At 47.4% G+C, this 21,517-nt stretch overlaps 1 protein-coding gene across 2 annotated transcripts in view; it reads left to right on the top strand.

Annotated features, from left to right (window-relative positions):
• The window catches only part of UBE2M (ubiquitin conjugating enzyme E2 M), a 503,284-nt gene that overhangs the window by 223,035 nt on the left and 258,732 nt on the right, over positions 1–21,517 (top strand). The gene's annotated exons all lie outside the window — the stretch shown is intronic.

The raw sequence follows: 21,517 nt of genomic DNA on the forward strand, positions 1-21,517 counted from the left end.
GAATGCATGTTTTTTGGGGGGTAAAGGGTTAATTTTTGTTGTGTGTTTTAAATGGTAAAAAAACTGGATTTGGGTGGGAGGCAAAAAAAAGAGAAAAAAATGCATTTGATGCAAATTTTTCCGTTGCAAAAAGAAAAAATTGGATGGAAAGACCATAAACCGGTAAGAATTGATGTAGTCACACTGTGTGAGACCACTTATCTGCTTGGTATTAGGTAACCCACCTTTTGGTATAGGTCTGTACTGCAGAAGTTGGTAGTGTGACTGAGCAGCCAAGCTAAGAGGGGTAAATGTGAGCTGTACAAATGAAATTTGTGAATACAAGTATCCAACTAACACACTTGAGGTTTCTGTTATAGTTATTTAATTTAACATCAATGTTTAAATAAGTGTTCTTTAAATAGGCAATTTGTGTAACAAGGTAAATATACTTTAAAATTACTTTTCAGAATCGGAACAAATTAGCGGATGATCTTTGGATATGCTTCTTACATAATTTCTACACCCTGAGGTGACTCCAATCACAAGGACAGTAATGGCATTTATATATCACACTAGTTATACTTTGCAGATTCTGAGGTTGCAGAAATGAAACGTTTAAGGCAGGAAAAAGATTAAACAGGTTCTCAGTACATGTGAGGACAACTAATTCTTCTAATGAAGTCTAGACAAGCCTTAGCCAGCAGTAACCGTTCACAACAAGCTACCACCTATGAGGGACACACAATATCTAAGTCAATGGACTGGAGTCTTCAGGGAGCCAGGACAGCCAAAGTAAATTGGAACAGTCTATGGAGCTGAGGCACTGTTTAGATCAGAAAGTCTTGCACAAAGTTAGTTTGTAGAAAATAATTTGTAGGGTCGTAAACTGTTAAGCCTTTGAAAAGAGAGTTGGAAGCAACTCTAAAGGTAAGCCACTGCAATTCCCAACTGAGAAAAGCACAGCTAAATGACAATGAAGTAAGTACCCCAAGCCGAAACCGTACCTCCGGTTTGGATAAGTGATCCAGCTGGATTCTGTCTTGCTATAGCAGTCAGACCCCGTGTTCCTGAACTTCAGTCGTGTGGACAAGAGGGGGGGCGTCTGGAGGGCTCCTGCGGCGGTACTTGGGAGGTCATCGGCAGCTACGGGCTCTTTTCGGTTCAGCTGCACCTCACGGTTTCAGCGCTTAGCAAACCGCGCTGTCGTGGACCTCGGATACTGGTTGGGCTTTCTTCACTGCTTGGGTCCTGCACTCTGGTGAGGGGACTCTAGCTCTGGTCATACTGCTTCTGAAGGGTTCTTAGATTCCTGGAGCTTCTAGACAGATTTTAGACGTTTCACATGACTATGGATTACTTTACCCCAGGCACTCTGTTCCTGCAGCAGCAAAGGATGTACAGCCTGTCTGGGAAGTGGGTCCAGTGGAGTTAGTTGGTCCCACTAACCAAAGGGAAGAAGTCGTCCCTTCCTGAGCTTTTCTTGACAATCAGAAAAAGGAGTTTCAGAACAACAGGGCTTCACTGGGCAATTCAAAGGTCCAGGAGGATACAGCAAGCTTCATGAATGGTTTCGTCGAGTCTTTCTCCTAGTTGCCAGCTCTGCCTTTATTCCCAAAACCTTCTCCTTTTAAGCAGGTTTCTTCCATTCATGCACAGCCTAGGCTGTCGATCACACAGCAGGTTGGCTGTCCTGAAAGCCAGCTGATATGGACTGGTTACATTGAGGCATTCCTAGAGACAAAGGACAGGGAGTTTCGTGACCCTCGCTCACATCCTGTCCTTCCAGACGCACTGGAGCCAGGGCTGTGCTTCAGGGCTGAAACCCGCCAAAGGCAAGACAAAGGGCTCACATCTGTTTCGACGTGCAGAGTAAAACCCAAGAAAATCCCCAGAAACCGGAAAATGGCGAAAAAAGACTGGGGCCATTTTGACGAAATGGTCACCCATGGGTGCTGTACTGTAGCTGAGGATTCAGCCTGCGGTAGAAAAGCACAATGGTAGAAAAAATGAAACCACTGCCACCAGCCACCTCTTGTAATGCACCCAAGCAGTGCCCAGTGCTTTATTTTTTTTTATTTTTAAATATATTGGTTTAGATGTGAACCCTTGTTTGTTGCTGTGGCTCAGTATGGTTAAATGGAAAATAAAGAAAAGGGCGCACGTTTCTAATATATTTAATTTCACAATGCTTGTGGGTATTTTTTGTTCCATTGTCTGTGCAGATATCGAGATTGTCTGGTTTGCCGACTGTAGAACACGCAACATATAATTGTCCATGTGAGAAGCAATCCGTGTCTAGATCTAAACCGCACAATTCCAACGATTGGCCTTGAGCTTTGTTGATGGTGATTGCAAACACAAGTTGGCATGAATTGAGCTGTTACGATTTCTGAGCCGAAAGGCTTCATTCGAAGGGATTGTGTCCTCTGACGTGTTCCTTATCTTAGATATCTCCTTCAAGCTCTGCTGGCCTCAGAAAATGTTTCTCTAGAGGGCGCTGCGCGTCGACGTCCGCCGAGTCGATGTCCCTCGACAGCCGCCGTGTCGACGTCATCCTGCCTATAAAGGCCGCGCGCAGCGTCCGTTGCTCAGTTCTGTTTTTCCGCGCTTACTCAGTGCCTCAGAATACCGTTGCTCAGTTTCGTAGAAAATTTATCCTCTTTACCTCGAGATATTCGATCCGTAATCGATGGCTTCCTCGTCGGAACCGACGACCCCTCGGTCCGGCTTCAAAAAATGCAGAGATTGTGGGAAAAAGATGTCGCTGACTGACCCTCAGTTTGTCTGTGGTGTTTGGGAGCTGAACACCATTGTTCGGAGTGCGAGGACTGTATGTCCATGACAGCTAAGGCCCTGAAGGAGCGTAGGGGGAAGCTGGAGAAAGGTAAGACTTCAAAAGCTTCTTCCTCGACGAAGTCGAGACATTCGTCTCCTCGTCACCATTCGCGCTCCAGATCTCGGAGTGGGTCCCATCACTCCTCGAGATCGAAGCACTCGAAGAGGAGACGTCGAAGATCCCCTTCTCCGTCCTCCTCTTCCTGTTTCTTAGAGAATCCCTTGCCCCACGAAACATAGTTCCCGGGCTGAATGGGAGGAATTCCGCAAAAATATGATGAGCGTCTTCGAGAAAGCGGCCTCGACCCCCTCGAAGACTGCTGAGAGCGATGCTCTGGTCGAAAGACCCGAAGGTCAAAAACGCCGCGAGTCGCAGTACCCGGCGAAGGAAGCTTCTTGAGCGCGTCACGAACCCTTGAGTAAAGCTATGACCTCGAAACCTTCCGTCGACGCCGAGGTCAGTGTCTTCTACGCTGTTGTCGAAGGGACCTTCGACACACGGGTCTGTCGACTCGACACCATCTTCGACGCCAAGGAAAGTCACGGTTACGACGCACCCAGTGACTATCCCCAGGTCCACGATGGCGTCGAGGTTGTCGACTTCCTCGAGCAGAATCCCAATTCTATCGAGGACCTCGAGGCCTCCGCCTTTGTTTCGACGCCACGCCCGAAGCCTTCGGCGTTGACGACATCAACGTTTTCGAGGCCGATTATGACAAGTTTGGCACCCTCTGCCTTAGAGATGGGTTTTACACCCTTTGTGAGTTCAGAACAATTGAGAACTATGTCCTCAATTTTGGAAGAGGGAGAACTTTCTTTTTTTTTTTTTAAACTTTATTTTTGGGTTTTACAACTTCAAACACATACTTCTGCACCAACTGGGGGCAGCCATAACAAGTACAACGTGCCATTTAATCTGCTCATCAAACCCCCCCCAACCCCCCGCCACACAACGTATCTGTACATAGTTCAATACTGGTTCCCCTTGTCACTGTCAGTTGTTTGCGCCTTCCTTGATTGGGTTTCCCCATCTTCGACTGAGTTTGGAGCTAGAGTTTGGGAGTCTGGTGACACGACGTTGTTTAACAAGTATGCCGTGTAGGGGCCCCAAATGTCAGGTGGTCACGCATGCAGCGGTAGTGTCCGTATGAATTCGGTGTCCATATCTTGACAATATAGGATGTCTTTTTTCCATGCCGAAACAGTGGGGGCCGGGCCACGGCCCCATGCCATTGCGACCCTCCTGCGTGCCAGTACCAATAAAAGGGCTGCTAGTTTCCTCACTGCGGGTTGTAGGTTTTTGGTCAGACCAAGAAGCGCTATCAGTGGGGCAGGGGCTAACTCCTCACCCACCACCGCTGCTGTGGTTTGTAGAACAGAAGACCAGAAACGATGTACCCCGGGGCAATCCCATGCTAGATGCATGAAATCTGCGACTGCGGCGCCGCATCTCAAGCATTGTGGTGACAGTTCTGGGTGATGTCTATGGCTTTTTTCTGGGGTGTGGTAGGTCTGGTGTATGAAGTTAAAATGAATTTGTAGCGTGTATTTAATGCGACCTTCTGGGTCTGACGGAGAATATATGTCCAGTCCTCATCAGGAATTGTTGTCTGAATAGCGGTTTCCCACCTTGCCTTTATTCGGGGGTCAGTGCTGACTGTGCCTGTTACTAACGTTTTGTACAATAATGACACTAGCCTCCCTTCGCCTGAATTACGTTATGGAGTAGATCCCACGTTGCAGGTTGTTTGGGGAACGATGGGAACATGCCCTGCAGTATGTATCGTAATCTGAAGTATAGAAACGTGTCCACTGGGGTGGTGCCTCCCCTTTCTTTGGCTTTTTGCGGGGTCAGGAACATGCCCTCGGGGAAGAGATCGCCGAGAGATTGGATGTTTAGTTTGAGGAGCCAATTGAGAAATACTTTTTCCGCTGTCAGGGGAATCCCCGGAATAAAATTGGCTGGTAGCAGGGGGGAGAACCTTATATTCACAGCATACTTCTGTGCGATCTTTTTCCAGATTGCATAGGTTGATAATACGGTGTTCAACGTGTTATGAGGTACTGGGATGTGGCTGATGATGACGGCGCGCAACAAGTTGGGGGATGCGAGGGCGCGTTCCACCTGGACATGTGGACATATAAAGTGTGTAGTATACCAATGACTTAGGAATTGCGCCTGGGCTGCCCAGTAGTATTTCTCCATATCTGGGAGAGCGAGGCCGCCGCTTGATGAGGGTAAGGTTAATGTTTTGTGGGCAACTCGTGCTGGTTTCCCCGCCCATAGAAGTGACAGTATGAGGCTTTTGAGTTTTTGGAAAAATGCCCTTGGGAGAAGTATGGGAATGTTCGTGAATAGGTAAAGGAGTTTGGGAAGTATAACCATTTTGATGAGTGAGGCCCTACCTCAGAGCGTCAGCGGGAGAGACTTCCATCTTTGGACTCTTTCTTGTAGGGAGTTAAGTGTTGCCATATGGTTGTCCCTAAATATATCGTTATAACTAAGGGACATATAAATACCTAGGTAACGAACCTTTGAGCTCTCCCACTTGAAGCCATGATGGTCTGTGAATTTAACGGTATTCGGCGTTAGCGGGAACACCACTGATTTTGAATGGTTAGTTTTGAGGCCAGAGACTTGGCTAAATCTGATTACTTCACGCATTATCGGGTTAAGATTATTTTGTGGGTCACTAACAAACAGCATGACATCATCAGCATAAAGGGAGACCACTAGTTTGTGGGGACCCAGCGTGAGGCCTCGATGTATTTGGTATTCTCTCAATCTGGAAACCAGGGGCTCCATCACCAGGGCAAAGATAAGGGCTGAGAGGGGGCAGCCCTGTCTTGTAGCACGCTCTAGCCTGATACTGGGGGATCTCGTATTTCCAAGACTGATGTAAGATGTTGGGTTGTTATAAAGCAGTGAGACCAGCTTAAGGAAGAAGTTCCCTAGCCCCATTTGTTTGAGCGTTGCAAAAAGGAATGGCCACTCGACAGAGTCGAAGGCCTTCTCGGCGTCCAGAAGCACAGCTATTGCCTGCTGTGTCAGATCCAGTGCCTCAATGACGCCGAAAAGCCTTCTAATGCCATATGTCATATTGCGTCCCGGGATGAATCCGGCTTGGTCTCCCAGCACGAGTGCTGGCATTATCGGAAGCAGCTGGGTTGCTAGGATTTTGGCCAGGATCTTGTTGTCCAGGTTAAGAGGGAGAACTTTCTGAACAGGAAGACACATTTGAGTTGCAGGGACCTGCAACCCCAGTTAGAGAGGAGTTATCCTCAGAAGAACGCAGGTTAAAGGATCTTCATGATTCCTTACATGAGGCAAGTGGGTTAGACACTTCCCCTGAGGTGGAGTTTGCTAGGCCAGACCCGGGGGAGCATGCTGAAACCCCCTATAGAGCCTTAATGGCCATTATCACAGAATGTATGGGGTGGTCAACCCCTTCACAGGCTTTCCAACAAGATGACCTCACGGATATTCTTGACAAAGATCCACAGGAGGATCCTGTAGTTCCCTTTCATAAAGCTCTTCAGAGGAAGATTATGACGAACTGGGAAACCCCAGATGTCGTCCCGGCAGTAAATAAAAAGCTGTCTACAAAATACAGGGTGTCTTCTGCAGACCCGGCGTTTTTGTCAAAACACCCATCCCCAGAAAGTCTGGTGGTACAGGCAGCATCTTCTACTGACGTCAAGACTGCTTACTCTACCGTCCCACAGGACAGGGACGATAAGAAATATGATGCTATGGCAAAGAGTTTTTTTCGGCATGTAGCATGGCATTAAAATCTGTTAATGCTACTTGCAGCCTTGCTAGATTCAGCCATACACTTTGGGAGTGTGCTTCTACAGCGGCTGACTGCATCCCGGAGAAGAAAGGGAGGCGTTCCTAAATATCATACAGGACGGTAAAGATGCTATGTGCGAATCCCTCCTGACGGGCATTGATTCGGCTGACAGGAGTCTGGTTTTGCCCCAGATGTGCAAGCCAGGCTCTTGAACATGCCATTCGATGGCTCTTCTTTGTTTGGGGAAAAAGGCGGATGACAGTTTAGAAAAACTGCAGACATCAAAAGCAGCAGCAAAATCCCTAGGCGCTGCAATCCGTCAGACACCTTTTCGTCCCACAGGAACCTCTGCGAGGGTAAGTCCTTTCACTTCTACTCCGCATTCGGAAGAGGTAGAGGACGACCGGCTCAAAGGGGACAAAGAACTACCCGAGGTGGATGGGGTAGATATTCAAAAGCCGCAGCAACAGCAGGTGCCTCTTTACGATCGGCATCTGCACCAGCCGCCCCAAAACCACTCTGAGGACTTCCCTCACAGGACACCTGTAGGAGGCAGGTTAACTCAACATCTGGCAGAATGGCAGGCTATCACGTCAGATGCTTGGGCATTGGAAACAGTTGTCCAAGGTTACTGCCTGCCTCTCCTACGCATACCTCAGAGTCATCCACCGGAGATCAGCTCTCAGAAAGCTCCTGATCCGCACCTCTTGCAGGAAATTTTAGACCTGCTAGAGAAAGGTGCCATAGAACCGGTACCTGTGGCGGAGAGGAACAAGGGCTGGTACTCCCCTTACATTCTCATTCCAAAGAAAGACGGAGGACTGAGACCCATCTTGGACTTGCGAGAATTGAACAAATTCCTCAGGAAAGATCCTTCAGGCCCTTCAGTTCCAGGACTGGTTGGTATCTCTGGACCTCCAGGACGCTTATTTCCATGTGCCTATCCATCTCAAACACAGGAAATACCTGAGGTTCGCAATTGGCAACTCTCATTATCAATTTCGGGTACTGCCATTTGGGCTGACCTCCGCCCCAAGGGTCTTCACCAAGTTAATGTCGGTAGTGGCGGCAAGTCTAAGGAGGGAAGGGATTCACGTCTACCCCTAGCTGGACGATTGGTTCATCAGGGCTGTATCTTCGGAACAAGCTCAGATCCAGCTAAATCACGTTTGCCACTCCCTTCAGACTGGGCTTCTCCCTCAATTTAAAGAAGTCACAAATGATACCATCACAGAGACTCCAGTTCATCGGAGCGATCCTGGACACTTCCCTGGGAAAAGCCTCGCCACCAGAGGTGAGGGCTCAAGATATTCTACAGATGGTTACCAAGTTCCAAAATGCCCAACGTCTCCCAGCCTTCAACTTTTTGAGGTTGCTAGGCCTCATGGCAACCTGCATTTTCCTAGTGCCAGAGGCTCGCCTGAGAATGAGATCTCTCCAGTGGGCACTGAGGACTCGGTGGTCACAATTCTCAGGAAGAATGACAGATCTTCTTCAGGTTCCCGACAGGGTGGCTCGAGACCTTCAGTGGTGGGCCTATCAGGAGAACATTCTGAAAGGAGAGCAGTTTTGGCAACCTTGGCCCGGAGATAACAGTAGTCACGGATGCCTCACTCACGGGGTGGGGAGCCAACGACTTGACCATCAGCGGTCGTTGGTCTCCATCGGAGTCCAGACTACACATCAACCTGTTAGAGCTGAGAGCCATCAAACTCGGGCTGAAGGCTTTTCAGCCATCTGTACAAGGAAAGAATGTCCTGATAATGACGGACAACACAGTGGCCATGCATTACCTCAACAGAAAAGGAGGAGCAGGATCACTACCTCTGTGCAGAGAGGCGATGCAGCCCTGGTTTTGGGCAATCCAAGAAGGAATCTCTCTATCGGCAGTTCACCTAGCCGGAGAGAAGAACTTGACAGCGGACGCTCTGAGCAGGCAGAGCAGTCTCCCACGAGTGGGAACTAGCTCAGGAAGTCCTTCAAGAGATCTTCGCCCTTTGGGGAACCCCTCAGGTGGATCTGTTCGCCACCAGTGTCAACAGGAAGTGCGACCTGTTCTGCTCAAGGGAATTTCCCCCGAGAGGAGCTCTGGGAGACGCGTTCATAGTGGTCTGGGAGTTTCCACTTCTGTACGCGTTCCCACCGGTCCCTGTCATTCATCAAATGATCAGGAGGTTGAGAAGATTCCGGAAAACCATGATCCTAATTGCCCCGGATTGGGCCAGGAGAACGTGGTACCCGGACCTTCTAGACTTGTCCATCTGCCCTCCAATTCGACTTCCACTCAGAGAGAACCTACTCTCGCAGAAGGGAGGTCAGGTTCTCCATCCAGACATCAAAACCTTCACGCTTGGCTTCTGAAAGGCTGAGGTACAAGGATTGGGACCTCCCTGATGATATGGAGGTGTTGCTTTCGGCAAGGAGGCCAGCAACAAAGTCTTTATACCGCTGCCGTTGGAACAGATTTTGCAGCTGGTGTACAGAAAAGAATATCGACCCTTTTTCATGTGGTACACCAATGGTTTTGTCCTTCCTACTCTATTTGGTGAATTCAGGCCTTCAAGTTGGCACCATTAAGGGCTATCCCGCAGCGCTATCCATCTTTAAGCCCACTGCGGAAGAACCATCCTATTTCAAGTTACCCTTGGTAATACAGTTTCTAAAGGGGTTAACCAACGTTTATCCCCCAAGACCATTCCAGGTTCCCCTATGGGATTTAAACTTAGTCTTAACTTTCCTGATGGGCACACCTTTCGAACCACTCCATTCTTGTTCGTTAAGATTCCTTACCCTTAAAACTGTTTTATTAATAGCACTTACATCTGCTAGAAGGGTGAGCGAGTTACAAGCTCTTTCTTGTAAACCCCCTCATACAATCTTTCACAAAGACAAAGTTGTCCTGCAAGTGAAGCCTAATTTCCTCGCAAAGGTGGTTTCTGAATTCCATATCACTCAGAAGATTACCCTGCCAGCTTTCTATCCTCCTCCTCATCCGGGGAAAGAGGAAGAGAGGTTACACAGGCTGGACCCTAGAAGGGCTTTAAGTTTTTACATCAGTAGACTAGCCAGGATAAAACAAGCAGACCAGTTGTTTGTAGGCTACACAGGTCACAAGCTGGGGTTACCGATAACTAAGCAGACCATTTCCAGATGGATCATTCTAGCCATTTTGGAATGTTATAAACTGGCAGGAAAAGAGCCCCCTCAAAACCTTAGGGCTCATTCGACCAGAGGTATTGCTGCTTCATCGGCCCTCAAAAGAGGAGTGCCGGTTAAAGAAATTTGTGCGGCTGCCACATGGTGTCCGTCCATACACTTACACGATTTTACAACTTGGATTCCTCCTCCAGTCAAGAGACTAGGTTTGGAAGGGCAGTATTGCACTCTATTCATCAATAGAAGGCAGCATGAAGTCAGTACTTTCCATTTAAGATAAGGAATACGTCGGAGGACACAATCCCTTCGAAGAACAAGTTACTTCTTACCTTGTAACGTTCTTTCGATGGGATGTTCCTCCGACGTATTCCTTATCGACCCTCCCATCCATTCCCGCAGTTCTATGTTAGACTTTCCTCTGCACACCGGAACACTGCTAACATCTCCACAACACCTACCTCGGGTTCCCACACTATTCCCTCCAGGGTTCGAGACTATCAACGTGATGTGGTTGCCCCAAAGGACCGAAAGATCTGTACCAGGTACAATGTACGTGCCCGGTTGCAGCCCTTCCTGCATTGTCAGTTGCCATGGAGAGCATACAGCAGAAGGGGCGGCGGAACACCTCCGCACAGATCATTCATTTGCTCACGTGATTCAGAGCGACGTCTCCCACGTGATCATGGTGGACGTCGCATGACTCAGAAGCGCACAGTATATAAGGCTTAATGCACGGAGCAACCATCGCTTCTCAGCTGTCTTCGACTTTGTTTGGCGCTACGTGTGATATACTCTGTTGGTTTACCTTGATCTTGGATATTTCACCTGGACTTCTTTGGATTACCCTTTTGTACCTTTGCTTGGAACTGTTTAACCATTGCTGAACCTCGACCCGTCCCTCACCTGCCTTCGGATCATCCCTTGGTACCTTGTTGGACTTCTACGCCATTTCCCTTTGGGAACTCAAACTACGTCTTCAGCTCTACAGGTGGACTTTCCTGTATCCACACCTCACTCCGTTCCCTATTGTTCAGGGAACCGCCTCTCATCTGAGTCTCGAACCTCCTTCACTAGGTTTCCCGGGCTTTCCAATCACCGGATAGGTAAGATTACTCAGATCCTTTGATTACTGTTATATTGTATTTGCCTGGTACTTAACCTCGTTCTTTCTGCAGCAGCATCGGTGTTCCAGAGGTTCCGTGGATCCGGGAAGTAACATCTCCCACCTGTGGCTCCAAAGGTCGCACAGCGGGTTTCTTTTGGTACCCCTGTGCGTCACTTGGGGACGGAGGTCTCAACGGTCTACACGACACTCGAGTCAGAACATTCTACTTCCCTTGTTACAGCTTACGCTCCTTCAGGGTGATAAGTCTTGTCCAGACAGAAATACTGTGGGCTACAAAACGGAACTGAGCAACGGACGCTGCGCGCGGCCTTTATAGGCAGGATGACGTCGACTCGGCGGACGTCGACGCGCAGCGCCCTCTAGAGAAAAATCCCATCGAAAGAACATTACAAGGTAAGAAGTAACTTGTTCTTTGGAAGCATAAGTTGTATTTCCTGATGTTAGATGGAAAATGGTTTGATTCAGTGGTATATTCGGCAAGCAAAGTTTTTAATGGCTCTGGCGGTTATCCAAGTTGAGGCAGTTAATTTTCCTGGCAGCGCTACACATTCCTTTGCTTTCTCCATTACATTTCAGAGCCTTGCAATAAGGACACACTTCAGTCATGGTGCCGATGAGAACCTGCAAGCTCAAAATATAATCAGCTGGGTTGTACCGGAATGCAAGGCGATTGTAATTGCGTGATAGCTGAGCACGGAGTCTTCTTTGACGCTGATCTGCGGTTTCTCGTTGACGTCTTTCAGCCACTCTCAGCCTGTCTCGTTCATTCTGTTGAGAACGAAGCAGATCTGAAGCTGCAGAACGTGATCGCCATGCTCGCAACCGTGCATCCTGAAGTCTGGCTGCACGTCGCTCTGCTGCTTCCTCGGCACGTATTTGAGCCACGGAAACGTAAAATATTCATTATATCGTGTGTTGCTTTTACGTCCAAAAGATGGTGCTGTTTTAAGAAAAGGCATGTTTTTACTCGTCACAGGTAGGTATATAAAAACACGCGCCTATTCGAATGCAACGTTGTGTCAAAATTTCAAAGCAGTCAGTGAAGAACTTTCGGAGATGTAAGATTTTGAACAAACAAACATTTACATTTTTATTTATATAGATGTGCACCAGACCCGAGGGTATCCGGGCGCAGAAGAACAAGAATACTTTCAGCTTAGGGTTGCAAAACTGTATGATAGATACAAATATATACAGGAGGGACAATATGTACAGTGATACAAAGGTCCGAATAGTGTATACAGGCAATGTAGTCAAAGACGATACGTCATACAATACAATAGCAATGTGCAGTGCATGAGATGGGATGAAACCAGTTGTATAAATGGTAATTTTCTTTAATCCAGTTGATGTTGCGTCTAAAGCTCGGGTGGGTTTGGTCCACCCTTAAGGAAGGGGGTAGGCAGTTCCAGAGCTGTGCGGTTTTGACTGAAAAGCTGCTCCCTCCAACTTTTTTGAGTTTAAACCTTGGTACAATCAGGCAATTTGAAGTGGCCATTCTTGTTGGCCGAACGGAAGATTTTCTTTTGAATCTCTATAAGGTAGCGAGGAGCAGCATTATTTAAGCATTTATATGTTAGAGAGGCAGTTTTAAGCAAGATTTTATAGCTCGTGGTGAGCCAGTTATTCTCTCTCCTTATCTCTGAAATGTGGACTTTTTTTATTTATTTTTTTAGAGATGCCTAAGGCTGCTCTAAGGGCATTATTTTGGAGGATCTGAATGTTGTTAATGATATACTTGTGGGCACCCACGTATAGGGAGTTACAGTAGTCCAGTTTCGATAAAATGAAGGCTCTGGCCAAAGTGGCCTTGAAATGATTTCCTCCCGGGAATGTCCTTGGGTCTGTGATGGTTCTAGCAGACTTGCAGCAGGATGGGCCAGACACCCCAGGATATCAGCCACAACACTGCCACAATGAGGATGAATCCCCTCCCCCGCCAATAATGTTGGGTAAGAACCAGTGCAGTCACGCTGTGAGACTACACAAGACTCATCTACTTGGTATTAGGTAACTCACCTTTTGGTGTAGGTCTATACTACTTAAGCTGGTAGTGTGACTGAGCAAGAGGGGTAAATGTGAACTGTAGAGCTGTACAGATTAAATCAGTCAATACAAGTAACACTTACACTCAAGGATTCTGTTATAAATTTATATTTATTTACACAAGTTTTAGTTAAGCATTATTTAAAAAGGCAATTGTTTGTAAAGTGATTCCAAAGTTTGCATGACTGTTACAAAGATAATAAAGTTGGTGAATACACTTTGGAAATGCGAACACATTTCTCCTACACCCTGAAGTGACATTCAATAGCAAGGATAGTATTGCATATTAAATGCCAATATACTTTTTAGACTCTGGGTTTCAGAAAGGAAGCGTTAAGGATATAGAAAGGTTAGAACATACTTTCTTATAAAAGGAAGACTGTTTTAATCCTCTAATTAAATCTAGGTAAGCCTTTTCCAGCAGTAAAGTGTTCATCAAATTACAAACTATGAAAGGATGAGCAATGCCAAAGTCAATAGATTAAAAGGGTGCCTTTAGGGAGCCAGGACAGCCATAGTCAGTTTGACAGTCGAACATTCTGATGCGCTACTTGGATAAAGGTTTTTCACAAAGTCGGTACAAGAAAATCACTGGAGGAACACAAGCAGATAAGCCTGTGCAAGGGGAGTTGAAATTAAGCAAGTGCACTTCTCAAGTGAGAAAGCACGACTTAAGACAAGAAGGGAAGTACCCCAAGCCCAAAAAGTACCTCTGGTTTGAAGAAAAGTTGTCCAGCTAGATTCTGTCTTGCTACAGCCAAACAGACCCTTGTTCCTGAGCCTCAGTCTTGGGCACAAGAGGGAGGACATCTGTAGGGCTTCTGCAGCAGTACTCTAGAAAGGACTTGGGCAGCTTCAGGCTCTCTACGATTTAGTGGCTCTTCGCGGTTTTAGCACCTTGCAAACAGCACTGATGCAGAACTAATATCTCTGGTTGGACTTACTTTGCTCCCTCGATCCTGGGCCCTTGTTTGAGATTTCCTGCTTCTGGAGTGACTTTAGGAGGCTCCTGGAGCTTTTGGCCGGATTCGTTCTGCAGAAGACGTTGCACTCTGTTATAGACCCTCAACCCCTGGCATTGGGCTTCTGCAAGACTGGAGAGGAACAGCAAGTCTGGGATTTTGGCAAGTTCATTGCAGGGCTAGTTGGTCCCACCAGCCCAAAGGAGAAGTCGTTCTGTCTGGAGTTTCTCTGTCGAAGGAGGTCCGCACAGCAGCAGGGCTTCACTGGGCAATTTCTTCTTCCAGTTGTTGACTCTGCCCATAGTCCCAAGAACCTCTCCTTTTAAGCTTGTTCTCAGTCTCTCACAGCATTAAGATGTCATTCCTACAGCAGGGTGGCTGTCCTTCCCGGACAGACATCCGGCCTATCAGGACTGATTTCAATCAGGCACAACTAGAGACAAAGGACGGGGGATTTGGGAACCTCCCTCACGTCCTGTCCTTCCAGACCCAGTGGAGCTAGGGGCAGGCTTCGGGACTGAAGCCTGCCAAAGGCACAACAAAGGGCTCAAACCTGCCTCAACGCACAGAGTAAAAGCCAAGAAAGACCTCACAAACAGAAAATGGCAAAAAAAGAAGACTGGAGCCATTTTGACAAAATGGTCACCCATGGGTGCTTACTGCAGCCAAGGGTTTAGCCTGCAGTAAAAAAGCACACTGGTAGAAAAAAGTAAACCGTTGCCACCAGCCATTTAAAGTAGTGAGGTTAACAAAATGTACATGAGACAGTAGTATAAGGGGCTACTAGGTAAACCCCCAGCACTCCACATAGGATGGTGTGTGCTGGACCTACAAAGTAAAAAGGTAATTCAGATCAATTTCACCTTACTATTCTTGGGAACAGTAGTTCACCCAAGGAAAGTTATTTAAACTTTAATAGAAATCCAGGGGATCTCTGACACTGCACTGAGGGTGCTGTGTCACGATACAAAAAGTAGGTGCCTATGTAGTCAGACTCCACAAGTACAGTGAAAACATAAGATCCGAATCGGGGAAAATCAGAGTGAGAAAAAGGTCCTACTCACTCCAATTAAAATTAAAAAGTCCTAAGTCCAGCAAAAGAGCTGGGGGAGGTCTGGTCTCTAAGGTGGGAGGAAATTAGCACAGAAATGAACATTCTCACTAACACAGTAAGGGAAGACAGTACAGGGTGAGCAGGCTCAGTTCTTGGAGGCAGCAAAAGAACATGCTCCAAAGCCTGCTCCTCCTTACCCAGCCCGTAATGTTCCTGGACTACAAGTCAAGGACTCGCAAACTCCCCAGCTCAAGCTCTGGGTAGCGACTGTTGCAGCAGATATACCTGGTCAATTGGTGTGCTGTCCACAGGGGACCGGTGGGAGGTTTCCAGGACACTCCCAAAGTCCAACAAGGACAGGATACTGGTGCAGGAAGGATTGATGATACTAGTAAGCGAGGTAGCCACCATGAAGGTTCTTCCCTGGTCAAATGCTGGTTGCCTTAAGTAGCAGCCGTGCAGTTCTTTAGTGCAGTCATGTCCGTGTTCTTGACTCCACTGGGCAACCTCCAGAATGTCTCCAGTGCTCCTGTTAACCAAAATCCAGGCTGGGGGCTGGCCATTGTACCAATAGAAAGGATCTGCACCATTCAAACTGGTAAGGGCAGACCTCTACTAACGCCACATTTACTCAGCAACAGACATCCCCTGGAATAAATGTGGATTGTAACCAGGCGGTCCCAAGACCAGTTTCAACAAGTCAGTCACGCACGGCTGAGCAGGACCCAGTGAAAAATGCATTGGGGAGTTTGACCTGGAAGGGGAAGGGGAATGGATACGTCAATATGGCCTAGAACAGGGCTATAAACACATGGCAAATGCATTTTAAGTATATGCTTCTCATATCCGCATTATGCAGTTGAAAAAGAAGTGAAAACACATTCTCTTCCATCAGTCTGTCTTAAGCACATCACAAAGGCATAGCAATTATTGCCAGATACAAGTGAAAATTGATTTAATGAAAGTACCCCTGTAAGACTCCGCTTATGGTAAACTTCAAAAACACTGGAAACATTGATGGAAAAAAATTCTCCCTGCGCCTCTATTCGGGAGATTTATCATGTTTATGCTTCATCCCCTTTCCTAGAGAGACCCTCAGCACTTTCTGCTGGACTTCTGGACAGTTTTCTCTAAATCCTGAGCCTTTTTCCACTCATTCATTCTTGTGGGTTGTCTTTTGGAACTTATTTTGTATCCTACCTGTATTATGGAGTCTTGTCTGCTCCATTGCTCTTAAAGGCATATGTATATTAATATTGTAGCACACAGCTCCTTATGGTCCGTGTTGCTGGGGACCCTGCGGGTCCTCCTTTCGGAGTCTTTTCCTATATCCTCAAGTAACTACTGTTAAGGATAGAGAGATACTTACTATCTTTCCCAAAACGTTATAGTCTGAGAGATTGGCATACACTACTTTATGTGGAGTGTCAAAGGGATGACTAGTATCCCCCTTCTCTATGCTCTTGTGAGTTTAGTCACATAGACAATCTCCTAGTTATGGCTGGTGGCAGTGGATGCGTTTTACCACATATTGTGTAATTTTGGTACCACAGGCTATGTGCATTGCCTTGGTAGTGCGCAATTGGGGCACCCAAGTACCAACATGGGGCCTGCCGTGCTTTTTCACCATTACTAGCGTAGTTAGTTCTTTGACCGTCTTTCTTCTATCATTCTGGGAGGGGGGAGGAGAGGAGGGGGGGGGAGGGGTGTGGGGGGTGGGGGTGGGGGTGGGGGTGGGGGTGGGTGTGGGTGTGTGTGTTGACTTTGGTGGGAACCCTCTGGTGTCCCCGTCTGGGCAGGCAGGAAGTGGGGGAGGAGTTTTCCACCCCCCCCCCCCCCCCTGTCCTTTGTCTGCCAGAGTGACTGAATAGGACCAGCTCCCACGGGGATGCTGAGAGATTGCAGAGGATTGTGTGCTATCCTTGTATAAAAGGTGAGGCTTCTGGAGTGAAAGGCGAGTCGACCACTGGAAGCTGAAGAAACCGAAGACGACCAGAGACGCCTGCAGACCCTTTGCAGTACTGTGAAGTGTCCACTACTGTCCTGACTCTGTTTTCTGTATGACGGCGGAGCTTCAAAGAAGACTCCTTCCCTTTTGGCTGGTGGTAACAACCAGTCCAAGACTATCTTTGAATTGAGCATCTCCTAGGAGTTTCCAGAGCTGCGGAACCCCAATAATAGGAGACCTGCTGCCCATTTTGAGCGCATCACTGTGGAAAGGCTGAATCTGTCCAAGTCTTTGCTGAGCCCCCAAGGATACGCCAAAGATCCGATCCAACTCATCCAGACCCCCTCATCAGAGCGTGGGATTGCAGGAAGCAAAGATTGACTCTGGTCCTTTGTTGGTGCTGCAGAAAAGGCACCAGAACTACAGGGTGAACCAAGAAGTTGCTGAAAGTTGTGCCCCAGATCCTCAGACTTCTGCTGAGACCCCATCCGTTGCCCTGCCTTCAGTCATCGGACCAAGGAATCCGGAGGTCTGGTTCACAGCTGCAACATCGCAAAGCATCCAGCACAAACATTTTCTTCTAACCTAAGGTACTGGGGGGGGGGGAAGGGTATTGCTTATCTGATTCCAAAAAAGTCGTTCCAGAGCATTTGAGTCCAGGGCAACCCCCTCTTACCTCCGGGTCAAGCCGCTATTTGTGTCACATTGTCCTATTTTAGCGTCTCTATCGTTGGTTATTAACTTGTTGCTTCTAAAAGACTAGATGCCCACAGGTCCCATAAACCTTCTTGACTCTTACATGCACTATACATGGAGCATGTTCTAAATCCAGAACCATTTGGTTGTCTAGACTATTGATATTTGTTTTTACACATATTGCCTTCAAATGTTTTTTGATATTCTCAAGTATCCAACTAAGTTATTCACTGTCTAGATTATTGAAATCTGTCTTATTCATATTGTTTTTCAAATGTATTTCCTTGATGTTCTTTTGCTTTAATACAAACCTTTTATGTTTACAACCTTTAGAAATTTGTCTCATACATATTGTTTCCAAATGTATTTCCTTGATGTTTCTTTGTTTCAATACAAACCTTTTATGTTCACAACTCTAGACTTGTGTGAATTTCCTTATTCGATCTTTTTTCTTTCTGGACAATCCTTTGGGTTACTAACCTAGGAATTCATTCCATTAGTACAATCAAACCAGGCTCCCCGATTTCCATTTTGTTTCATTCATTGACAAAAATTGGGTAGGAGCCTTGATGGTAGCAGTTCTACTTTCTTTTTTGTCTTTGTATCTTTTTGTGCCTGAGTCTGCTACCTGTCACCCTGGGCACACCGAAGTCCTTAGAATGTCTAAAAGACTAGAGACAAATTCACAGGCAATCTTTGTATTCTGCTGCTTGTCAAGACTTTGAGCCCTCCCCGAACTGCCTTTCCCTAGGGTTGCAAGACTGGCTGTGCAAAGAAACCCTCTAGAACCTTGAACCAGACTAGTGTTACTCTAACCATTTTCCTTCCTTTAAGTTACTTTCTTATGTGTTTGCAGAGTAAATGTCTTACCGTAAATCTTCTAAGAACTGCATGGGCGCTTAAGTACCGATAATACGATATCATTGCCTTTTCCCTTTCTAACATTGCAACAAATGTTACCACAGCACAAGTGCAAATGTCCTTTCAAGTATATCCTTAAGTGTTCTAGTGTAAACGTATGAGGTATTTAAAGTGATTCTGGTTTATATATAATAAATACATAATTTTATGTAAATTTTAAGTGTAAGTGCTTCTTGTTAGGACAGTTTTCCTTAAGTCCAACTAAGGGCTTAGTAAAAACCATTCAACTGAGGCAGTACAAGACCCCACTCTTAGTTTAAGTCTGTACCACCTGAGATCAGGGTAGTGTAGACAGAGCAGCCAGGCTTATATTGGGAGGAAGAGAGGGCTGTAGAACTGATGCAACGAAATTGTGATACAAATGGTCCAAAGGAACACAAACAATATTTCTGATGCTTGTTAATCTGCTTAGAATCGCATGCTGTGCATATTGTCCGATATCCAGTGGTAACTGCAGAGTATTGCATCTTGTCTTTCGAGGATCGAAAGGGAACCGTTGGCATAGGCGTGTCTGTAACACTATCCCTAATGTGACATGTAGTGTACCCAAAATCTCTCACGTGCCAAGGTCCCTCAGATCGTTTTTTTCCACCCAGATTACTGGTCGCCCTAATGCAGAGCTCTTAAATAGAGCGAGGGTTATTGTCATTATTCACTTTGTTGTTATTCCCATTAAGTCACTGCGACTGTTGAATCCTGTGAAACCACGCCGAAGACTGCTGTGGATTTTCAGCACCTGTTGATCCCAGTGGCGCTGCCGTCCACGTGGCTGGGCCTTCTGGCCGGCCTACACAGTAGGGAGAGTGGGGTCTGGGTGGACATATCCTTTACAAGTATGCCTTTCCTCTTTCACACTCTCTGCTCCCTGGCTTTCGTCATCGCTCTCATTGTCTTTCACTTTGGAAAAGTCTCCATTTAGGTTTTGTCCCTCGTGCAAGGCCAAATATCCTTGGGAGGAGCACTCTCGGTGCAACAATTGTCTGCCCCTCGACCACAAAGATGCAAGTTGCGCGGCCTCCTGCGCCCTAAAACGCTTAAGGAGCGCTGCTTAAAGCGGTGGACTGCCTACGGCATGTTGCAGGCCGAATGTTCTTCCCCTGCTGTTGCAACCGCCGAAAGTGATGGGGGAACTAGATGACCAGGCCTCCATGTCGGAAGCCATTGACCTAACTGCAGACCACTCTCAGTCCACGACCCTACCAGGCCTGACGTGAGTCACACTATGGGGAAAACACCCGGCGACAGGGCTGCACACGATCATAACACCAAACACACAACCCAAGGTTCTGCTTTGTGACTGTTTCGAAGCGTACTAAAGTGCCAACGGAACGGGTTAAATCTTCGACTGTATCCTCTGATCTGCATGATAAGCAGCCTTCCCGCAACCGCAGTCGCAGCATGCGACTGGGCAATCCAAAGTCAAGGTCGCTAACACTAATAGACACGCAGACGTCTAAGCGCTCCAGGCGGACGTGCAGATGCCGCTTTAGGGCCGGGTGGCAGCAAAATCCACTGCTCAGCCCCCGGTTCGCCGCCTGGTTCATCGGTGGCGTCAATCTTCCGCTCAGCCTCTGGTTGTTCCGGTGGCAGCAAAATCCTCAGCTCAGCCTCCGGTTCAGCAGGTAGACCGCCCGGATTCTCCTACCATTGCTGACAGCATCACTAGGATTACTTTGGCAGTTAGACTGAAGGAGCGGTCAAAGGAGGCGGCGAAATACAAAGAACGGCCGAGAGACGTGTTGAAAGGTACACCACAGCGCCCAGAACCCCGCCAGGCCTAAGTTTAGAGTCCTGTCCCTTTGTCGGGCATATTCGGGGAAAATATCTCGATGCCACAGGGAAGATGGTGAACCCTTGCCTCCCCTGGACACCTTGTCACGCTCACCTGATTCCCACGGAGGCGCAGGTCTGGCTTTGAGTGCTGATGCTTCTTCTATGGTGAAACGCAGGACTCTGAAGATGGGTTCACTGGCTCGTAGGAAAGGGAGTATTACCTACTGACGGATAATGGTCAAGCCTTCCAACCCTCCACGATACCCTTCCTCGATTCCCCGTGAAGTCTCACCTTAGGGACTGGAAGGATGAGTTCTCCATCCTGCTTCTGATGCAGGGGTGCGTTGAAACCCAGTTACTTCACTGGATTGAGGTTTGACGGGAGTTCAAATAAGCTTGACTATTCAAGTAAGGCGCTGTAAGAGTTCTGTAGCAAGTTCCAAAGTTCAAGCTTAATAATAATGTTCATTGTCTTATTGCTGCAAGCGCTAACGCTTATGTCTTTTTCCCCTTAGGGGCCGGGGTTCGGAATGCCGGAGATATGGCGCCGATCCGAAGTGAAACGTGCAGTTCCAGTAAATGACAGGTAAATTCTGGATGAGCGTTCGGGTAATGTCTTTGCATTCGCTCATTCAATGTCTTTGTCTTTTTTTTCCCCATAGGGGCCGGGGTCCGGAATGCCAGGAAGCGGCAGGACCCGAAATGAAATGAAATGGGAATGACCCAACAGGTAAGTCTTAGAAGGAAACTGAGCTTTTCCTATTCCCTTCCTTCTCTCACCTTGTGTTCTTGTCTTTTTCTCTCTAGGCTCTGGGGAGTGGCTGCGGATCCGCATGATCGCTGCTGAAGATGGAGGTGCCCAGGATAGGTGAGTGAAATGCAGCGCTGCAGCGATCGAAGCGAAATGCTTTTAAAATGATGTCTTCCCTTTCAGGATCGTCGGTGTGAAGTCTCCGTGATGCAGCTTTAGCAGGTAAGGTCTTCTTTCTCTCCAATTCTCTCTTAGCAGGTGACCCAGGGTGCTGACAGGCGTGGCTGAAGTCCAGATGCAGGAGCTGACACAGTGAGCGTCCAGCTGCGAGGAACAGAACAACGCGAAGCGTGAGTTGCTGATCGGGCGTGGTTTAAATAGCTTTGGAAGAAGTTCGTTATGTATCCTTCCCCGACCACACCCAGGGGAAAGTAGCTCCACAGGTAAAGTAGTTCCATTCAAGCCTCAAGAGG

The sequence above is a fragment of the Ambystoma mexicanum genome, chromosome 1q (assembly GCF_040938575.1).
Source record: "Ambystoma mexicanum isolate Mex_15411 chromosome 1q, UKY_AmexF1_1, whole genome shotgun sequence".
NCBI classification, from domain to species: domain Eukaryota; kingdom Metazoa; phylum Chordata; class Amphibia; order Caudata; family Ambystomatidae; genus Ambystoma; species Ambystoma mexicanum.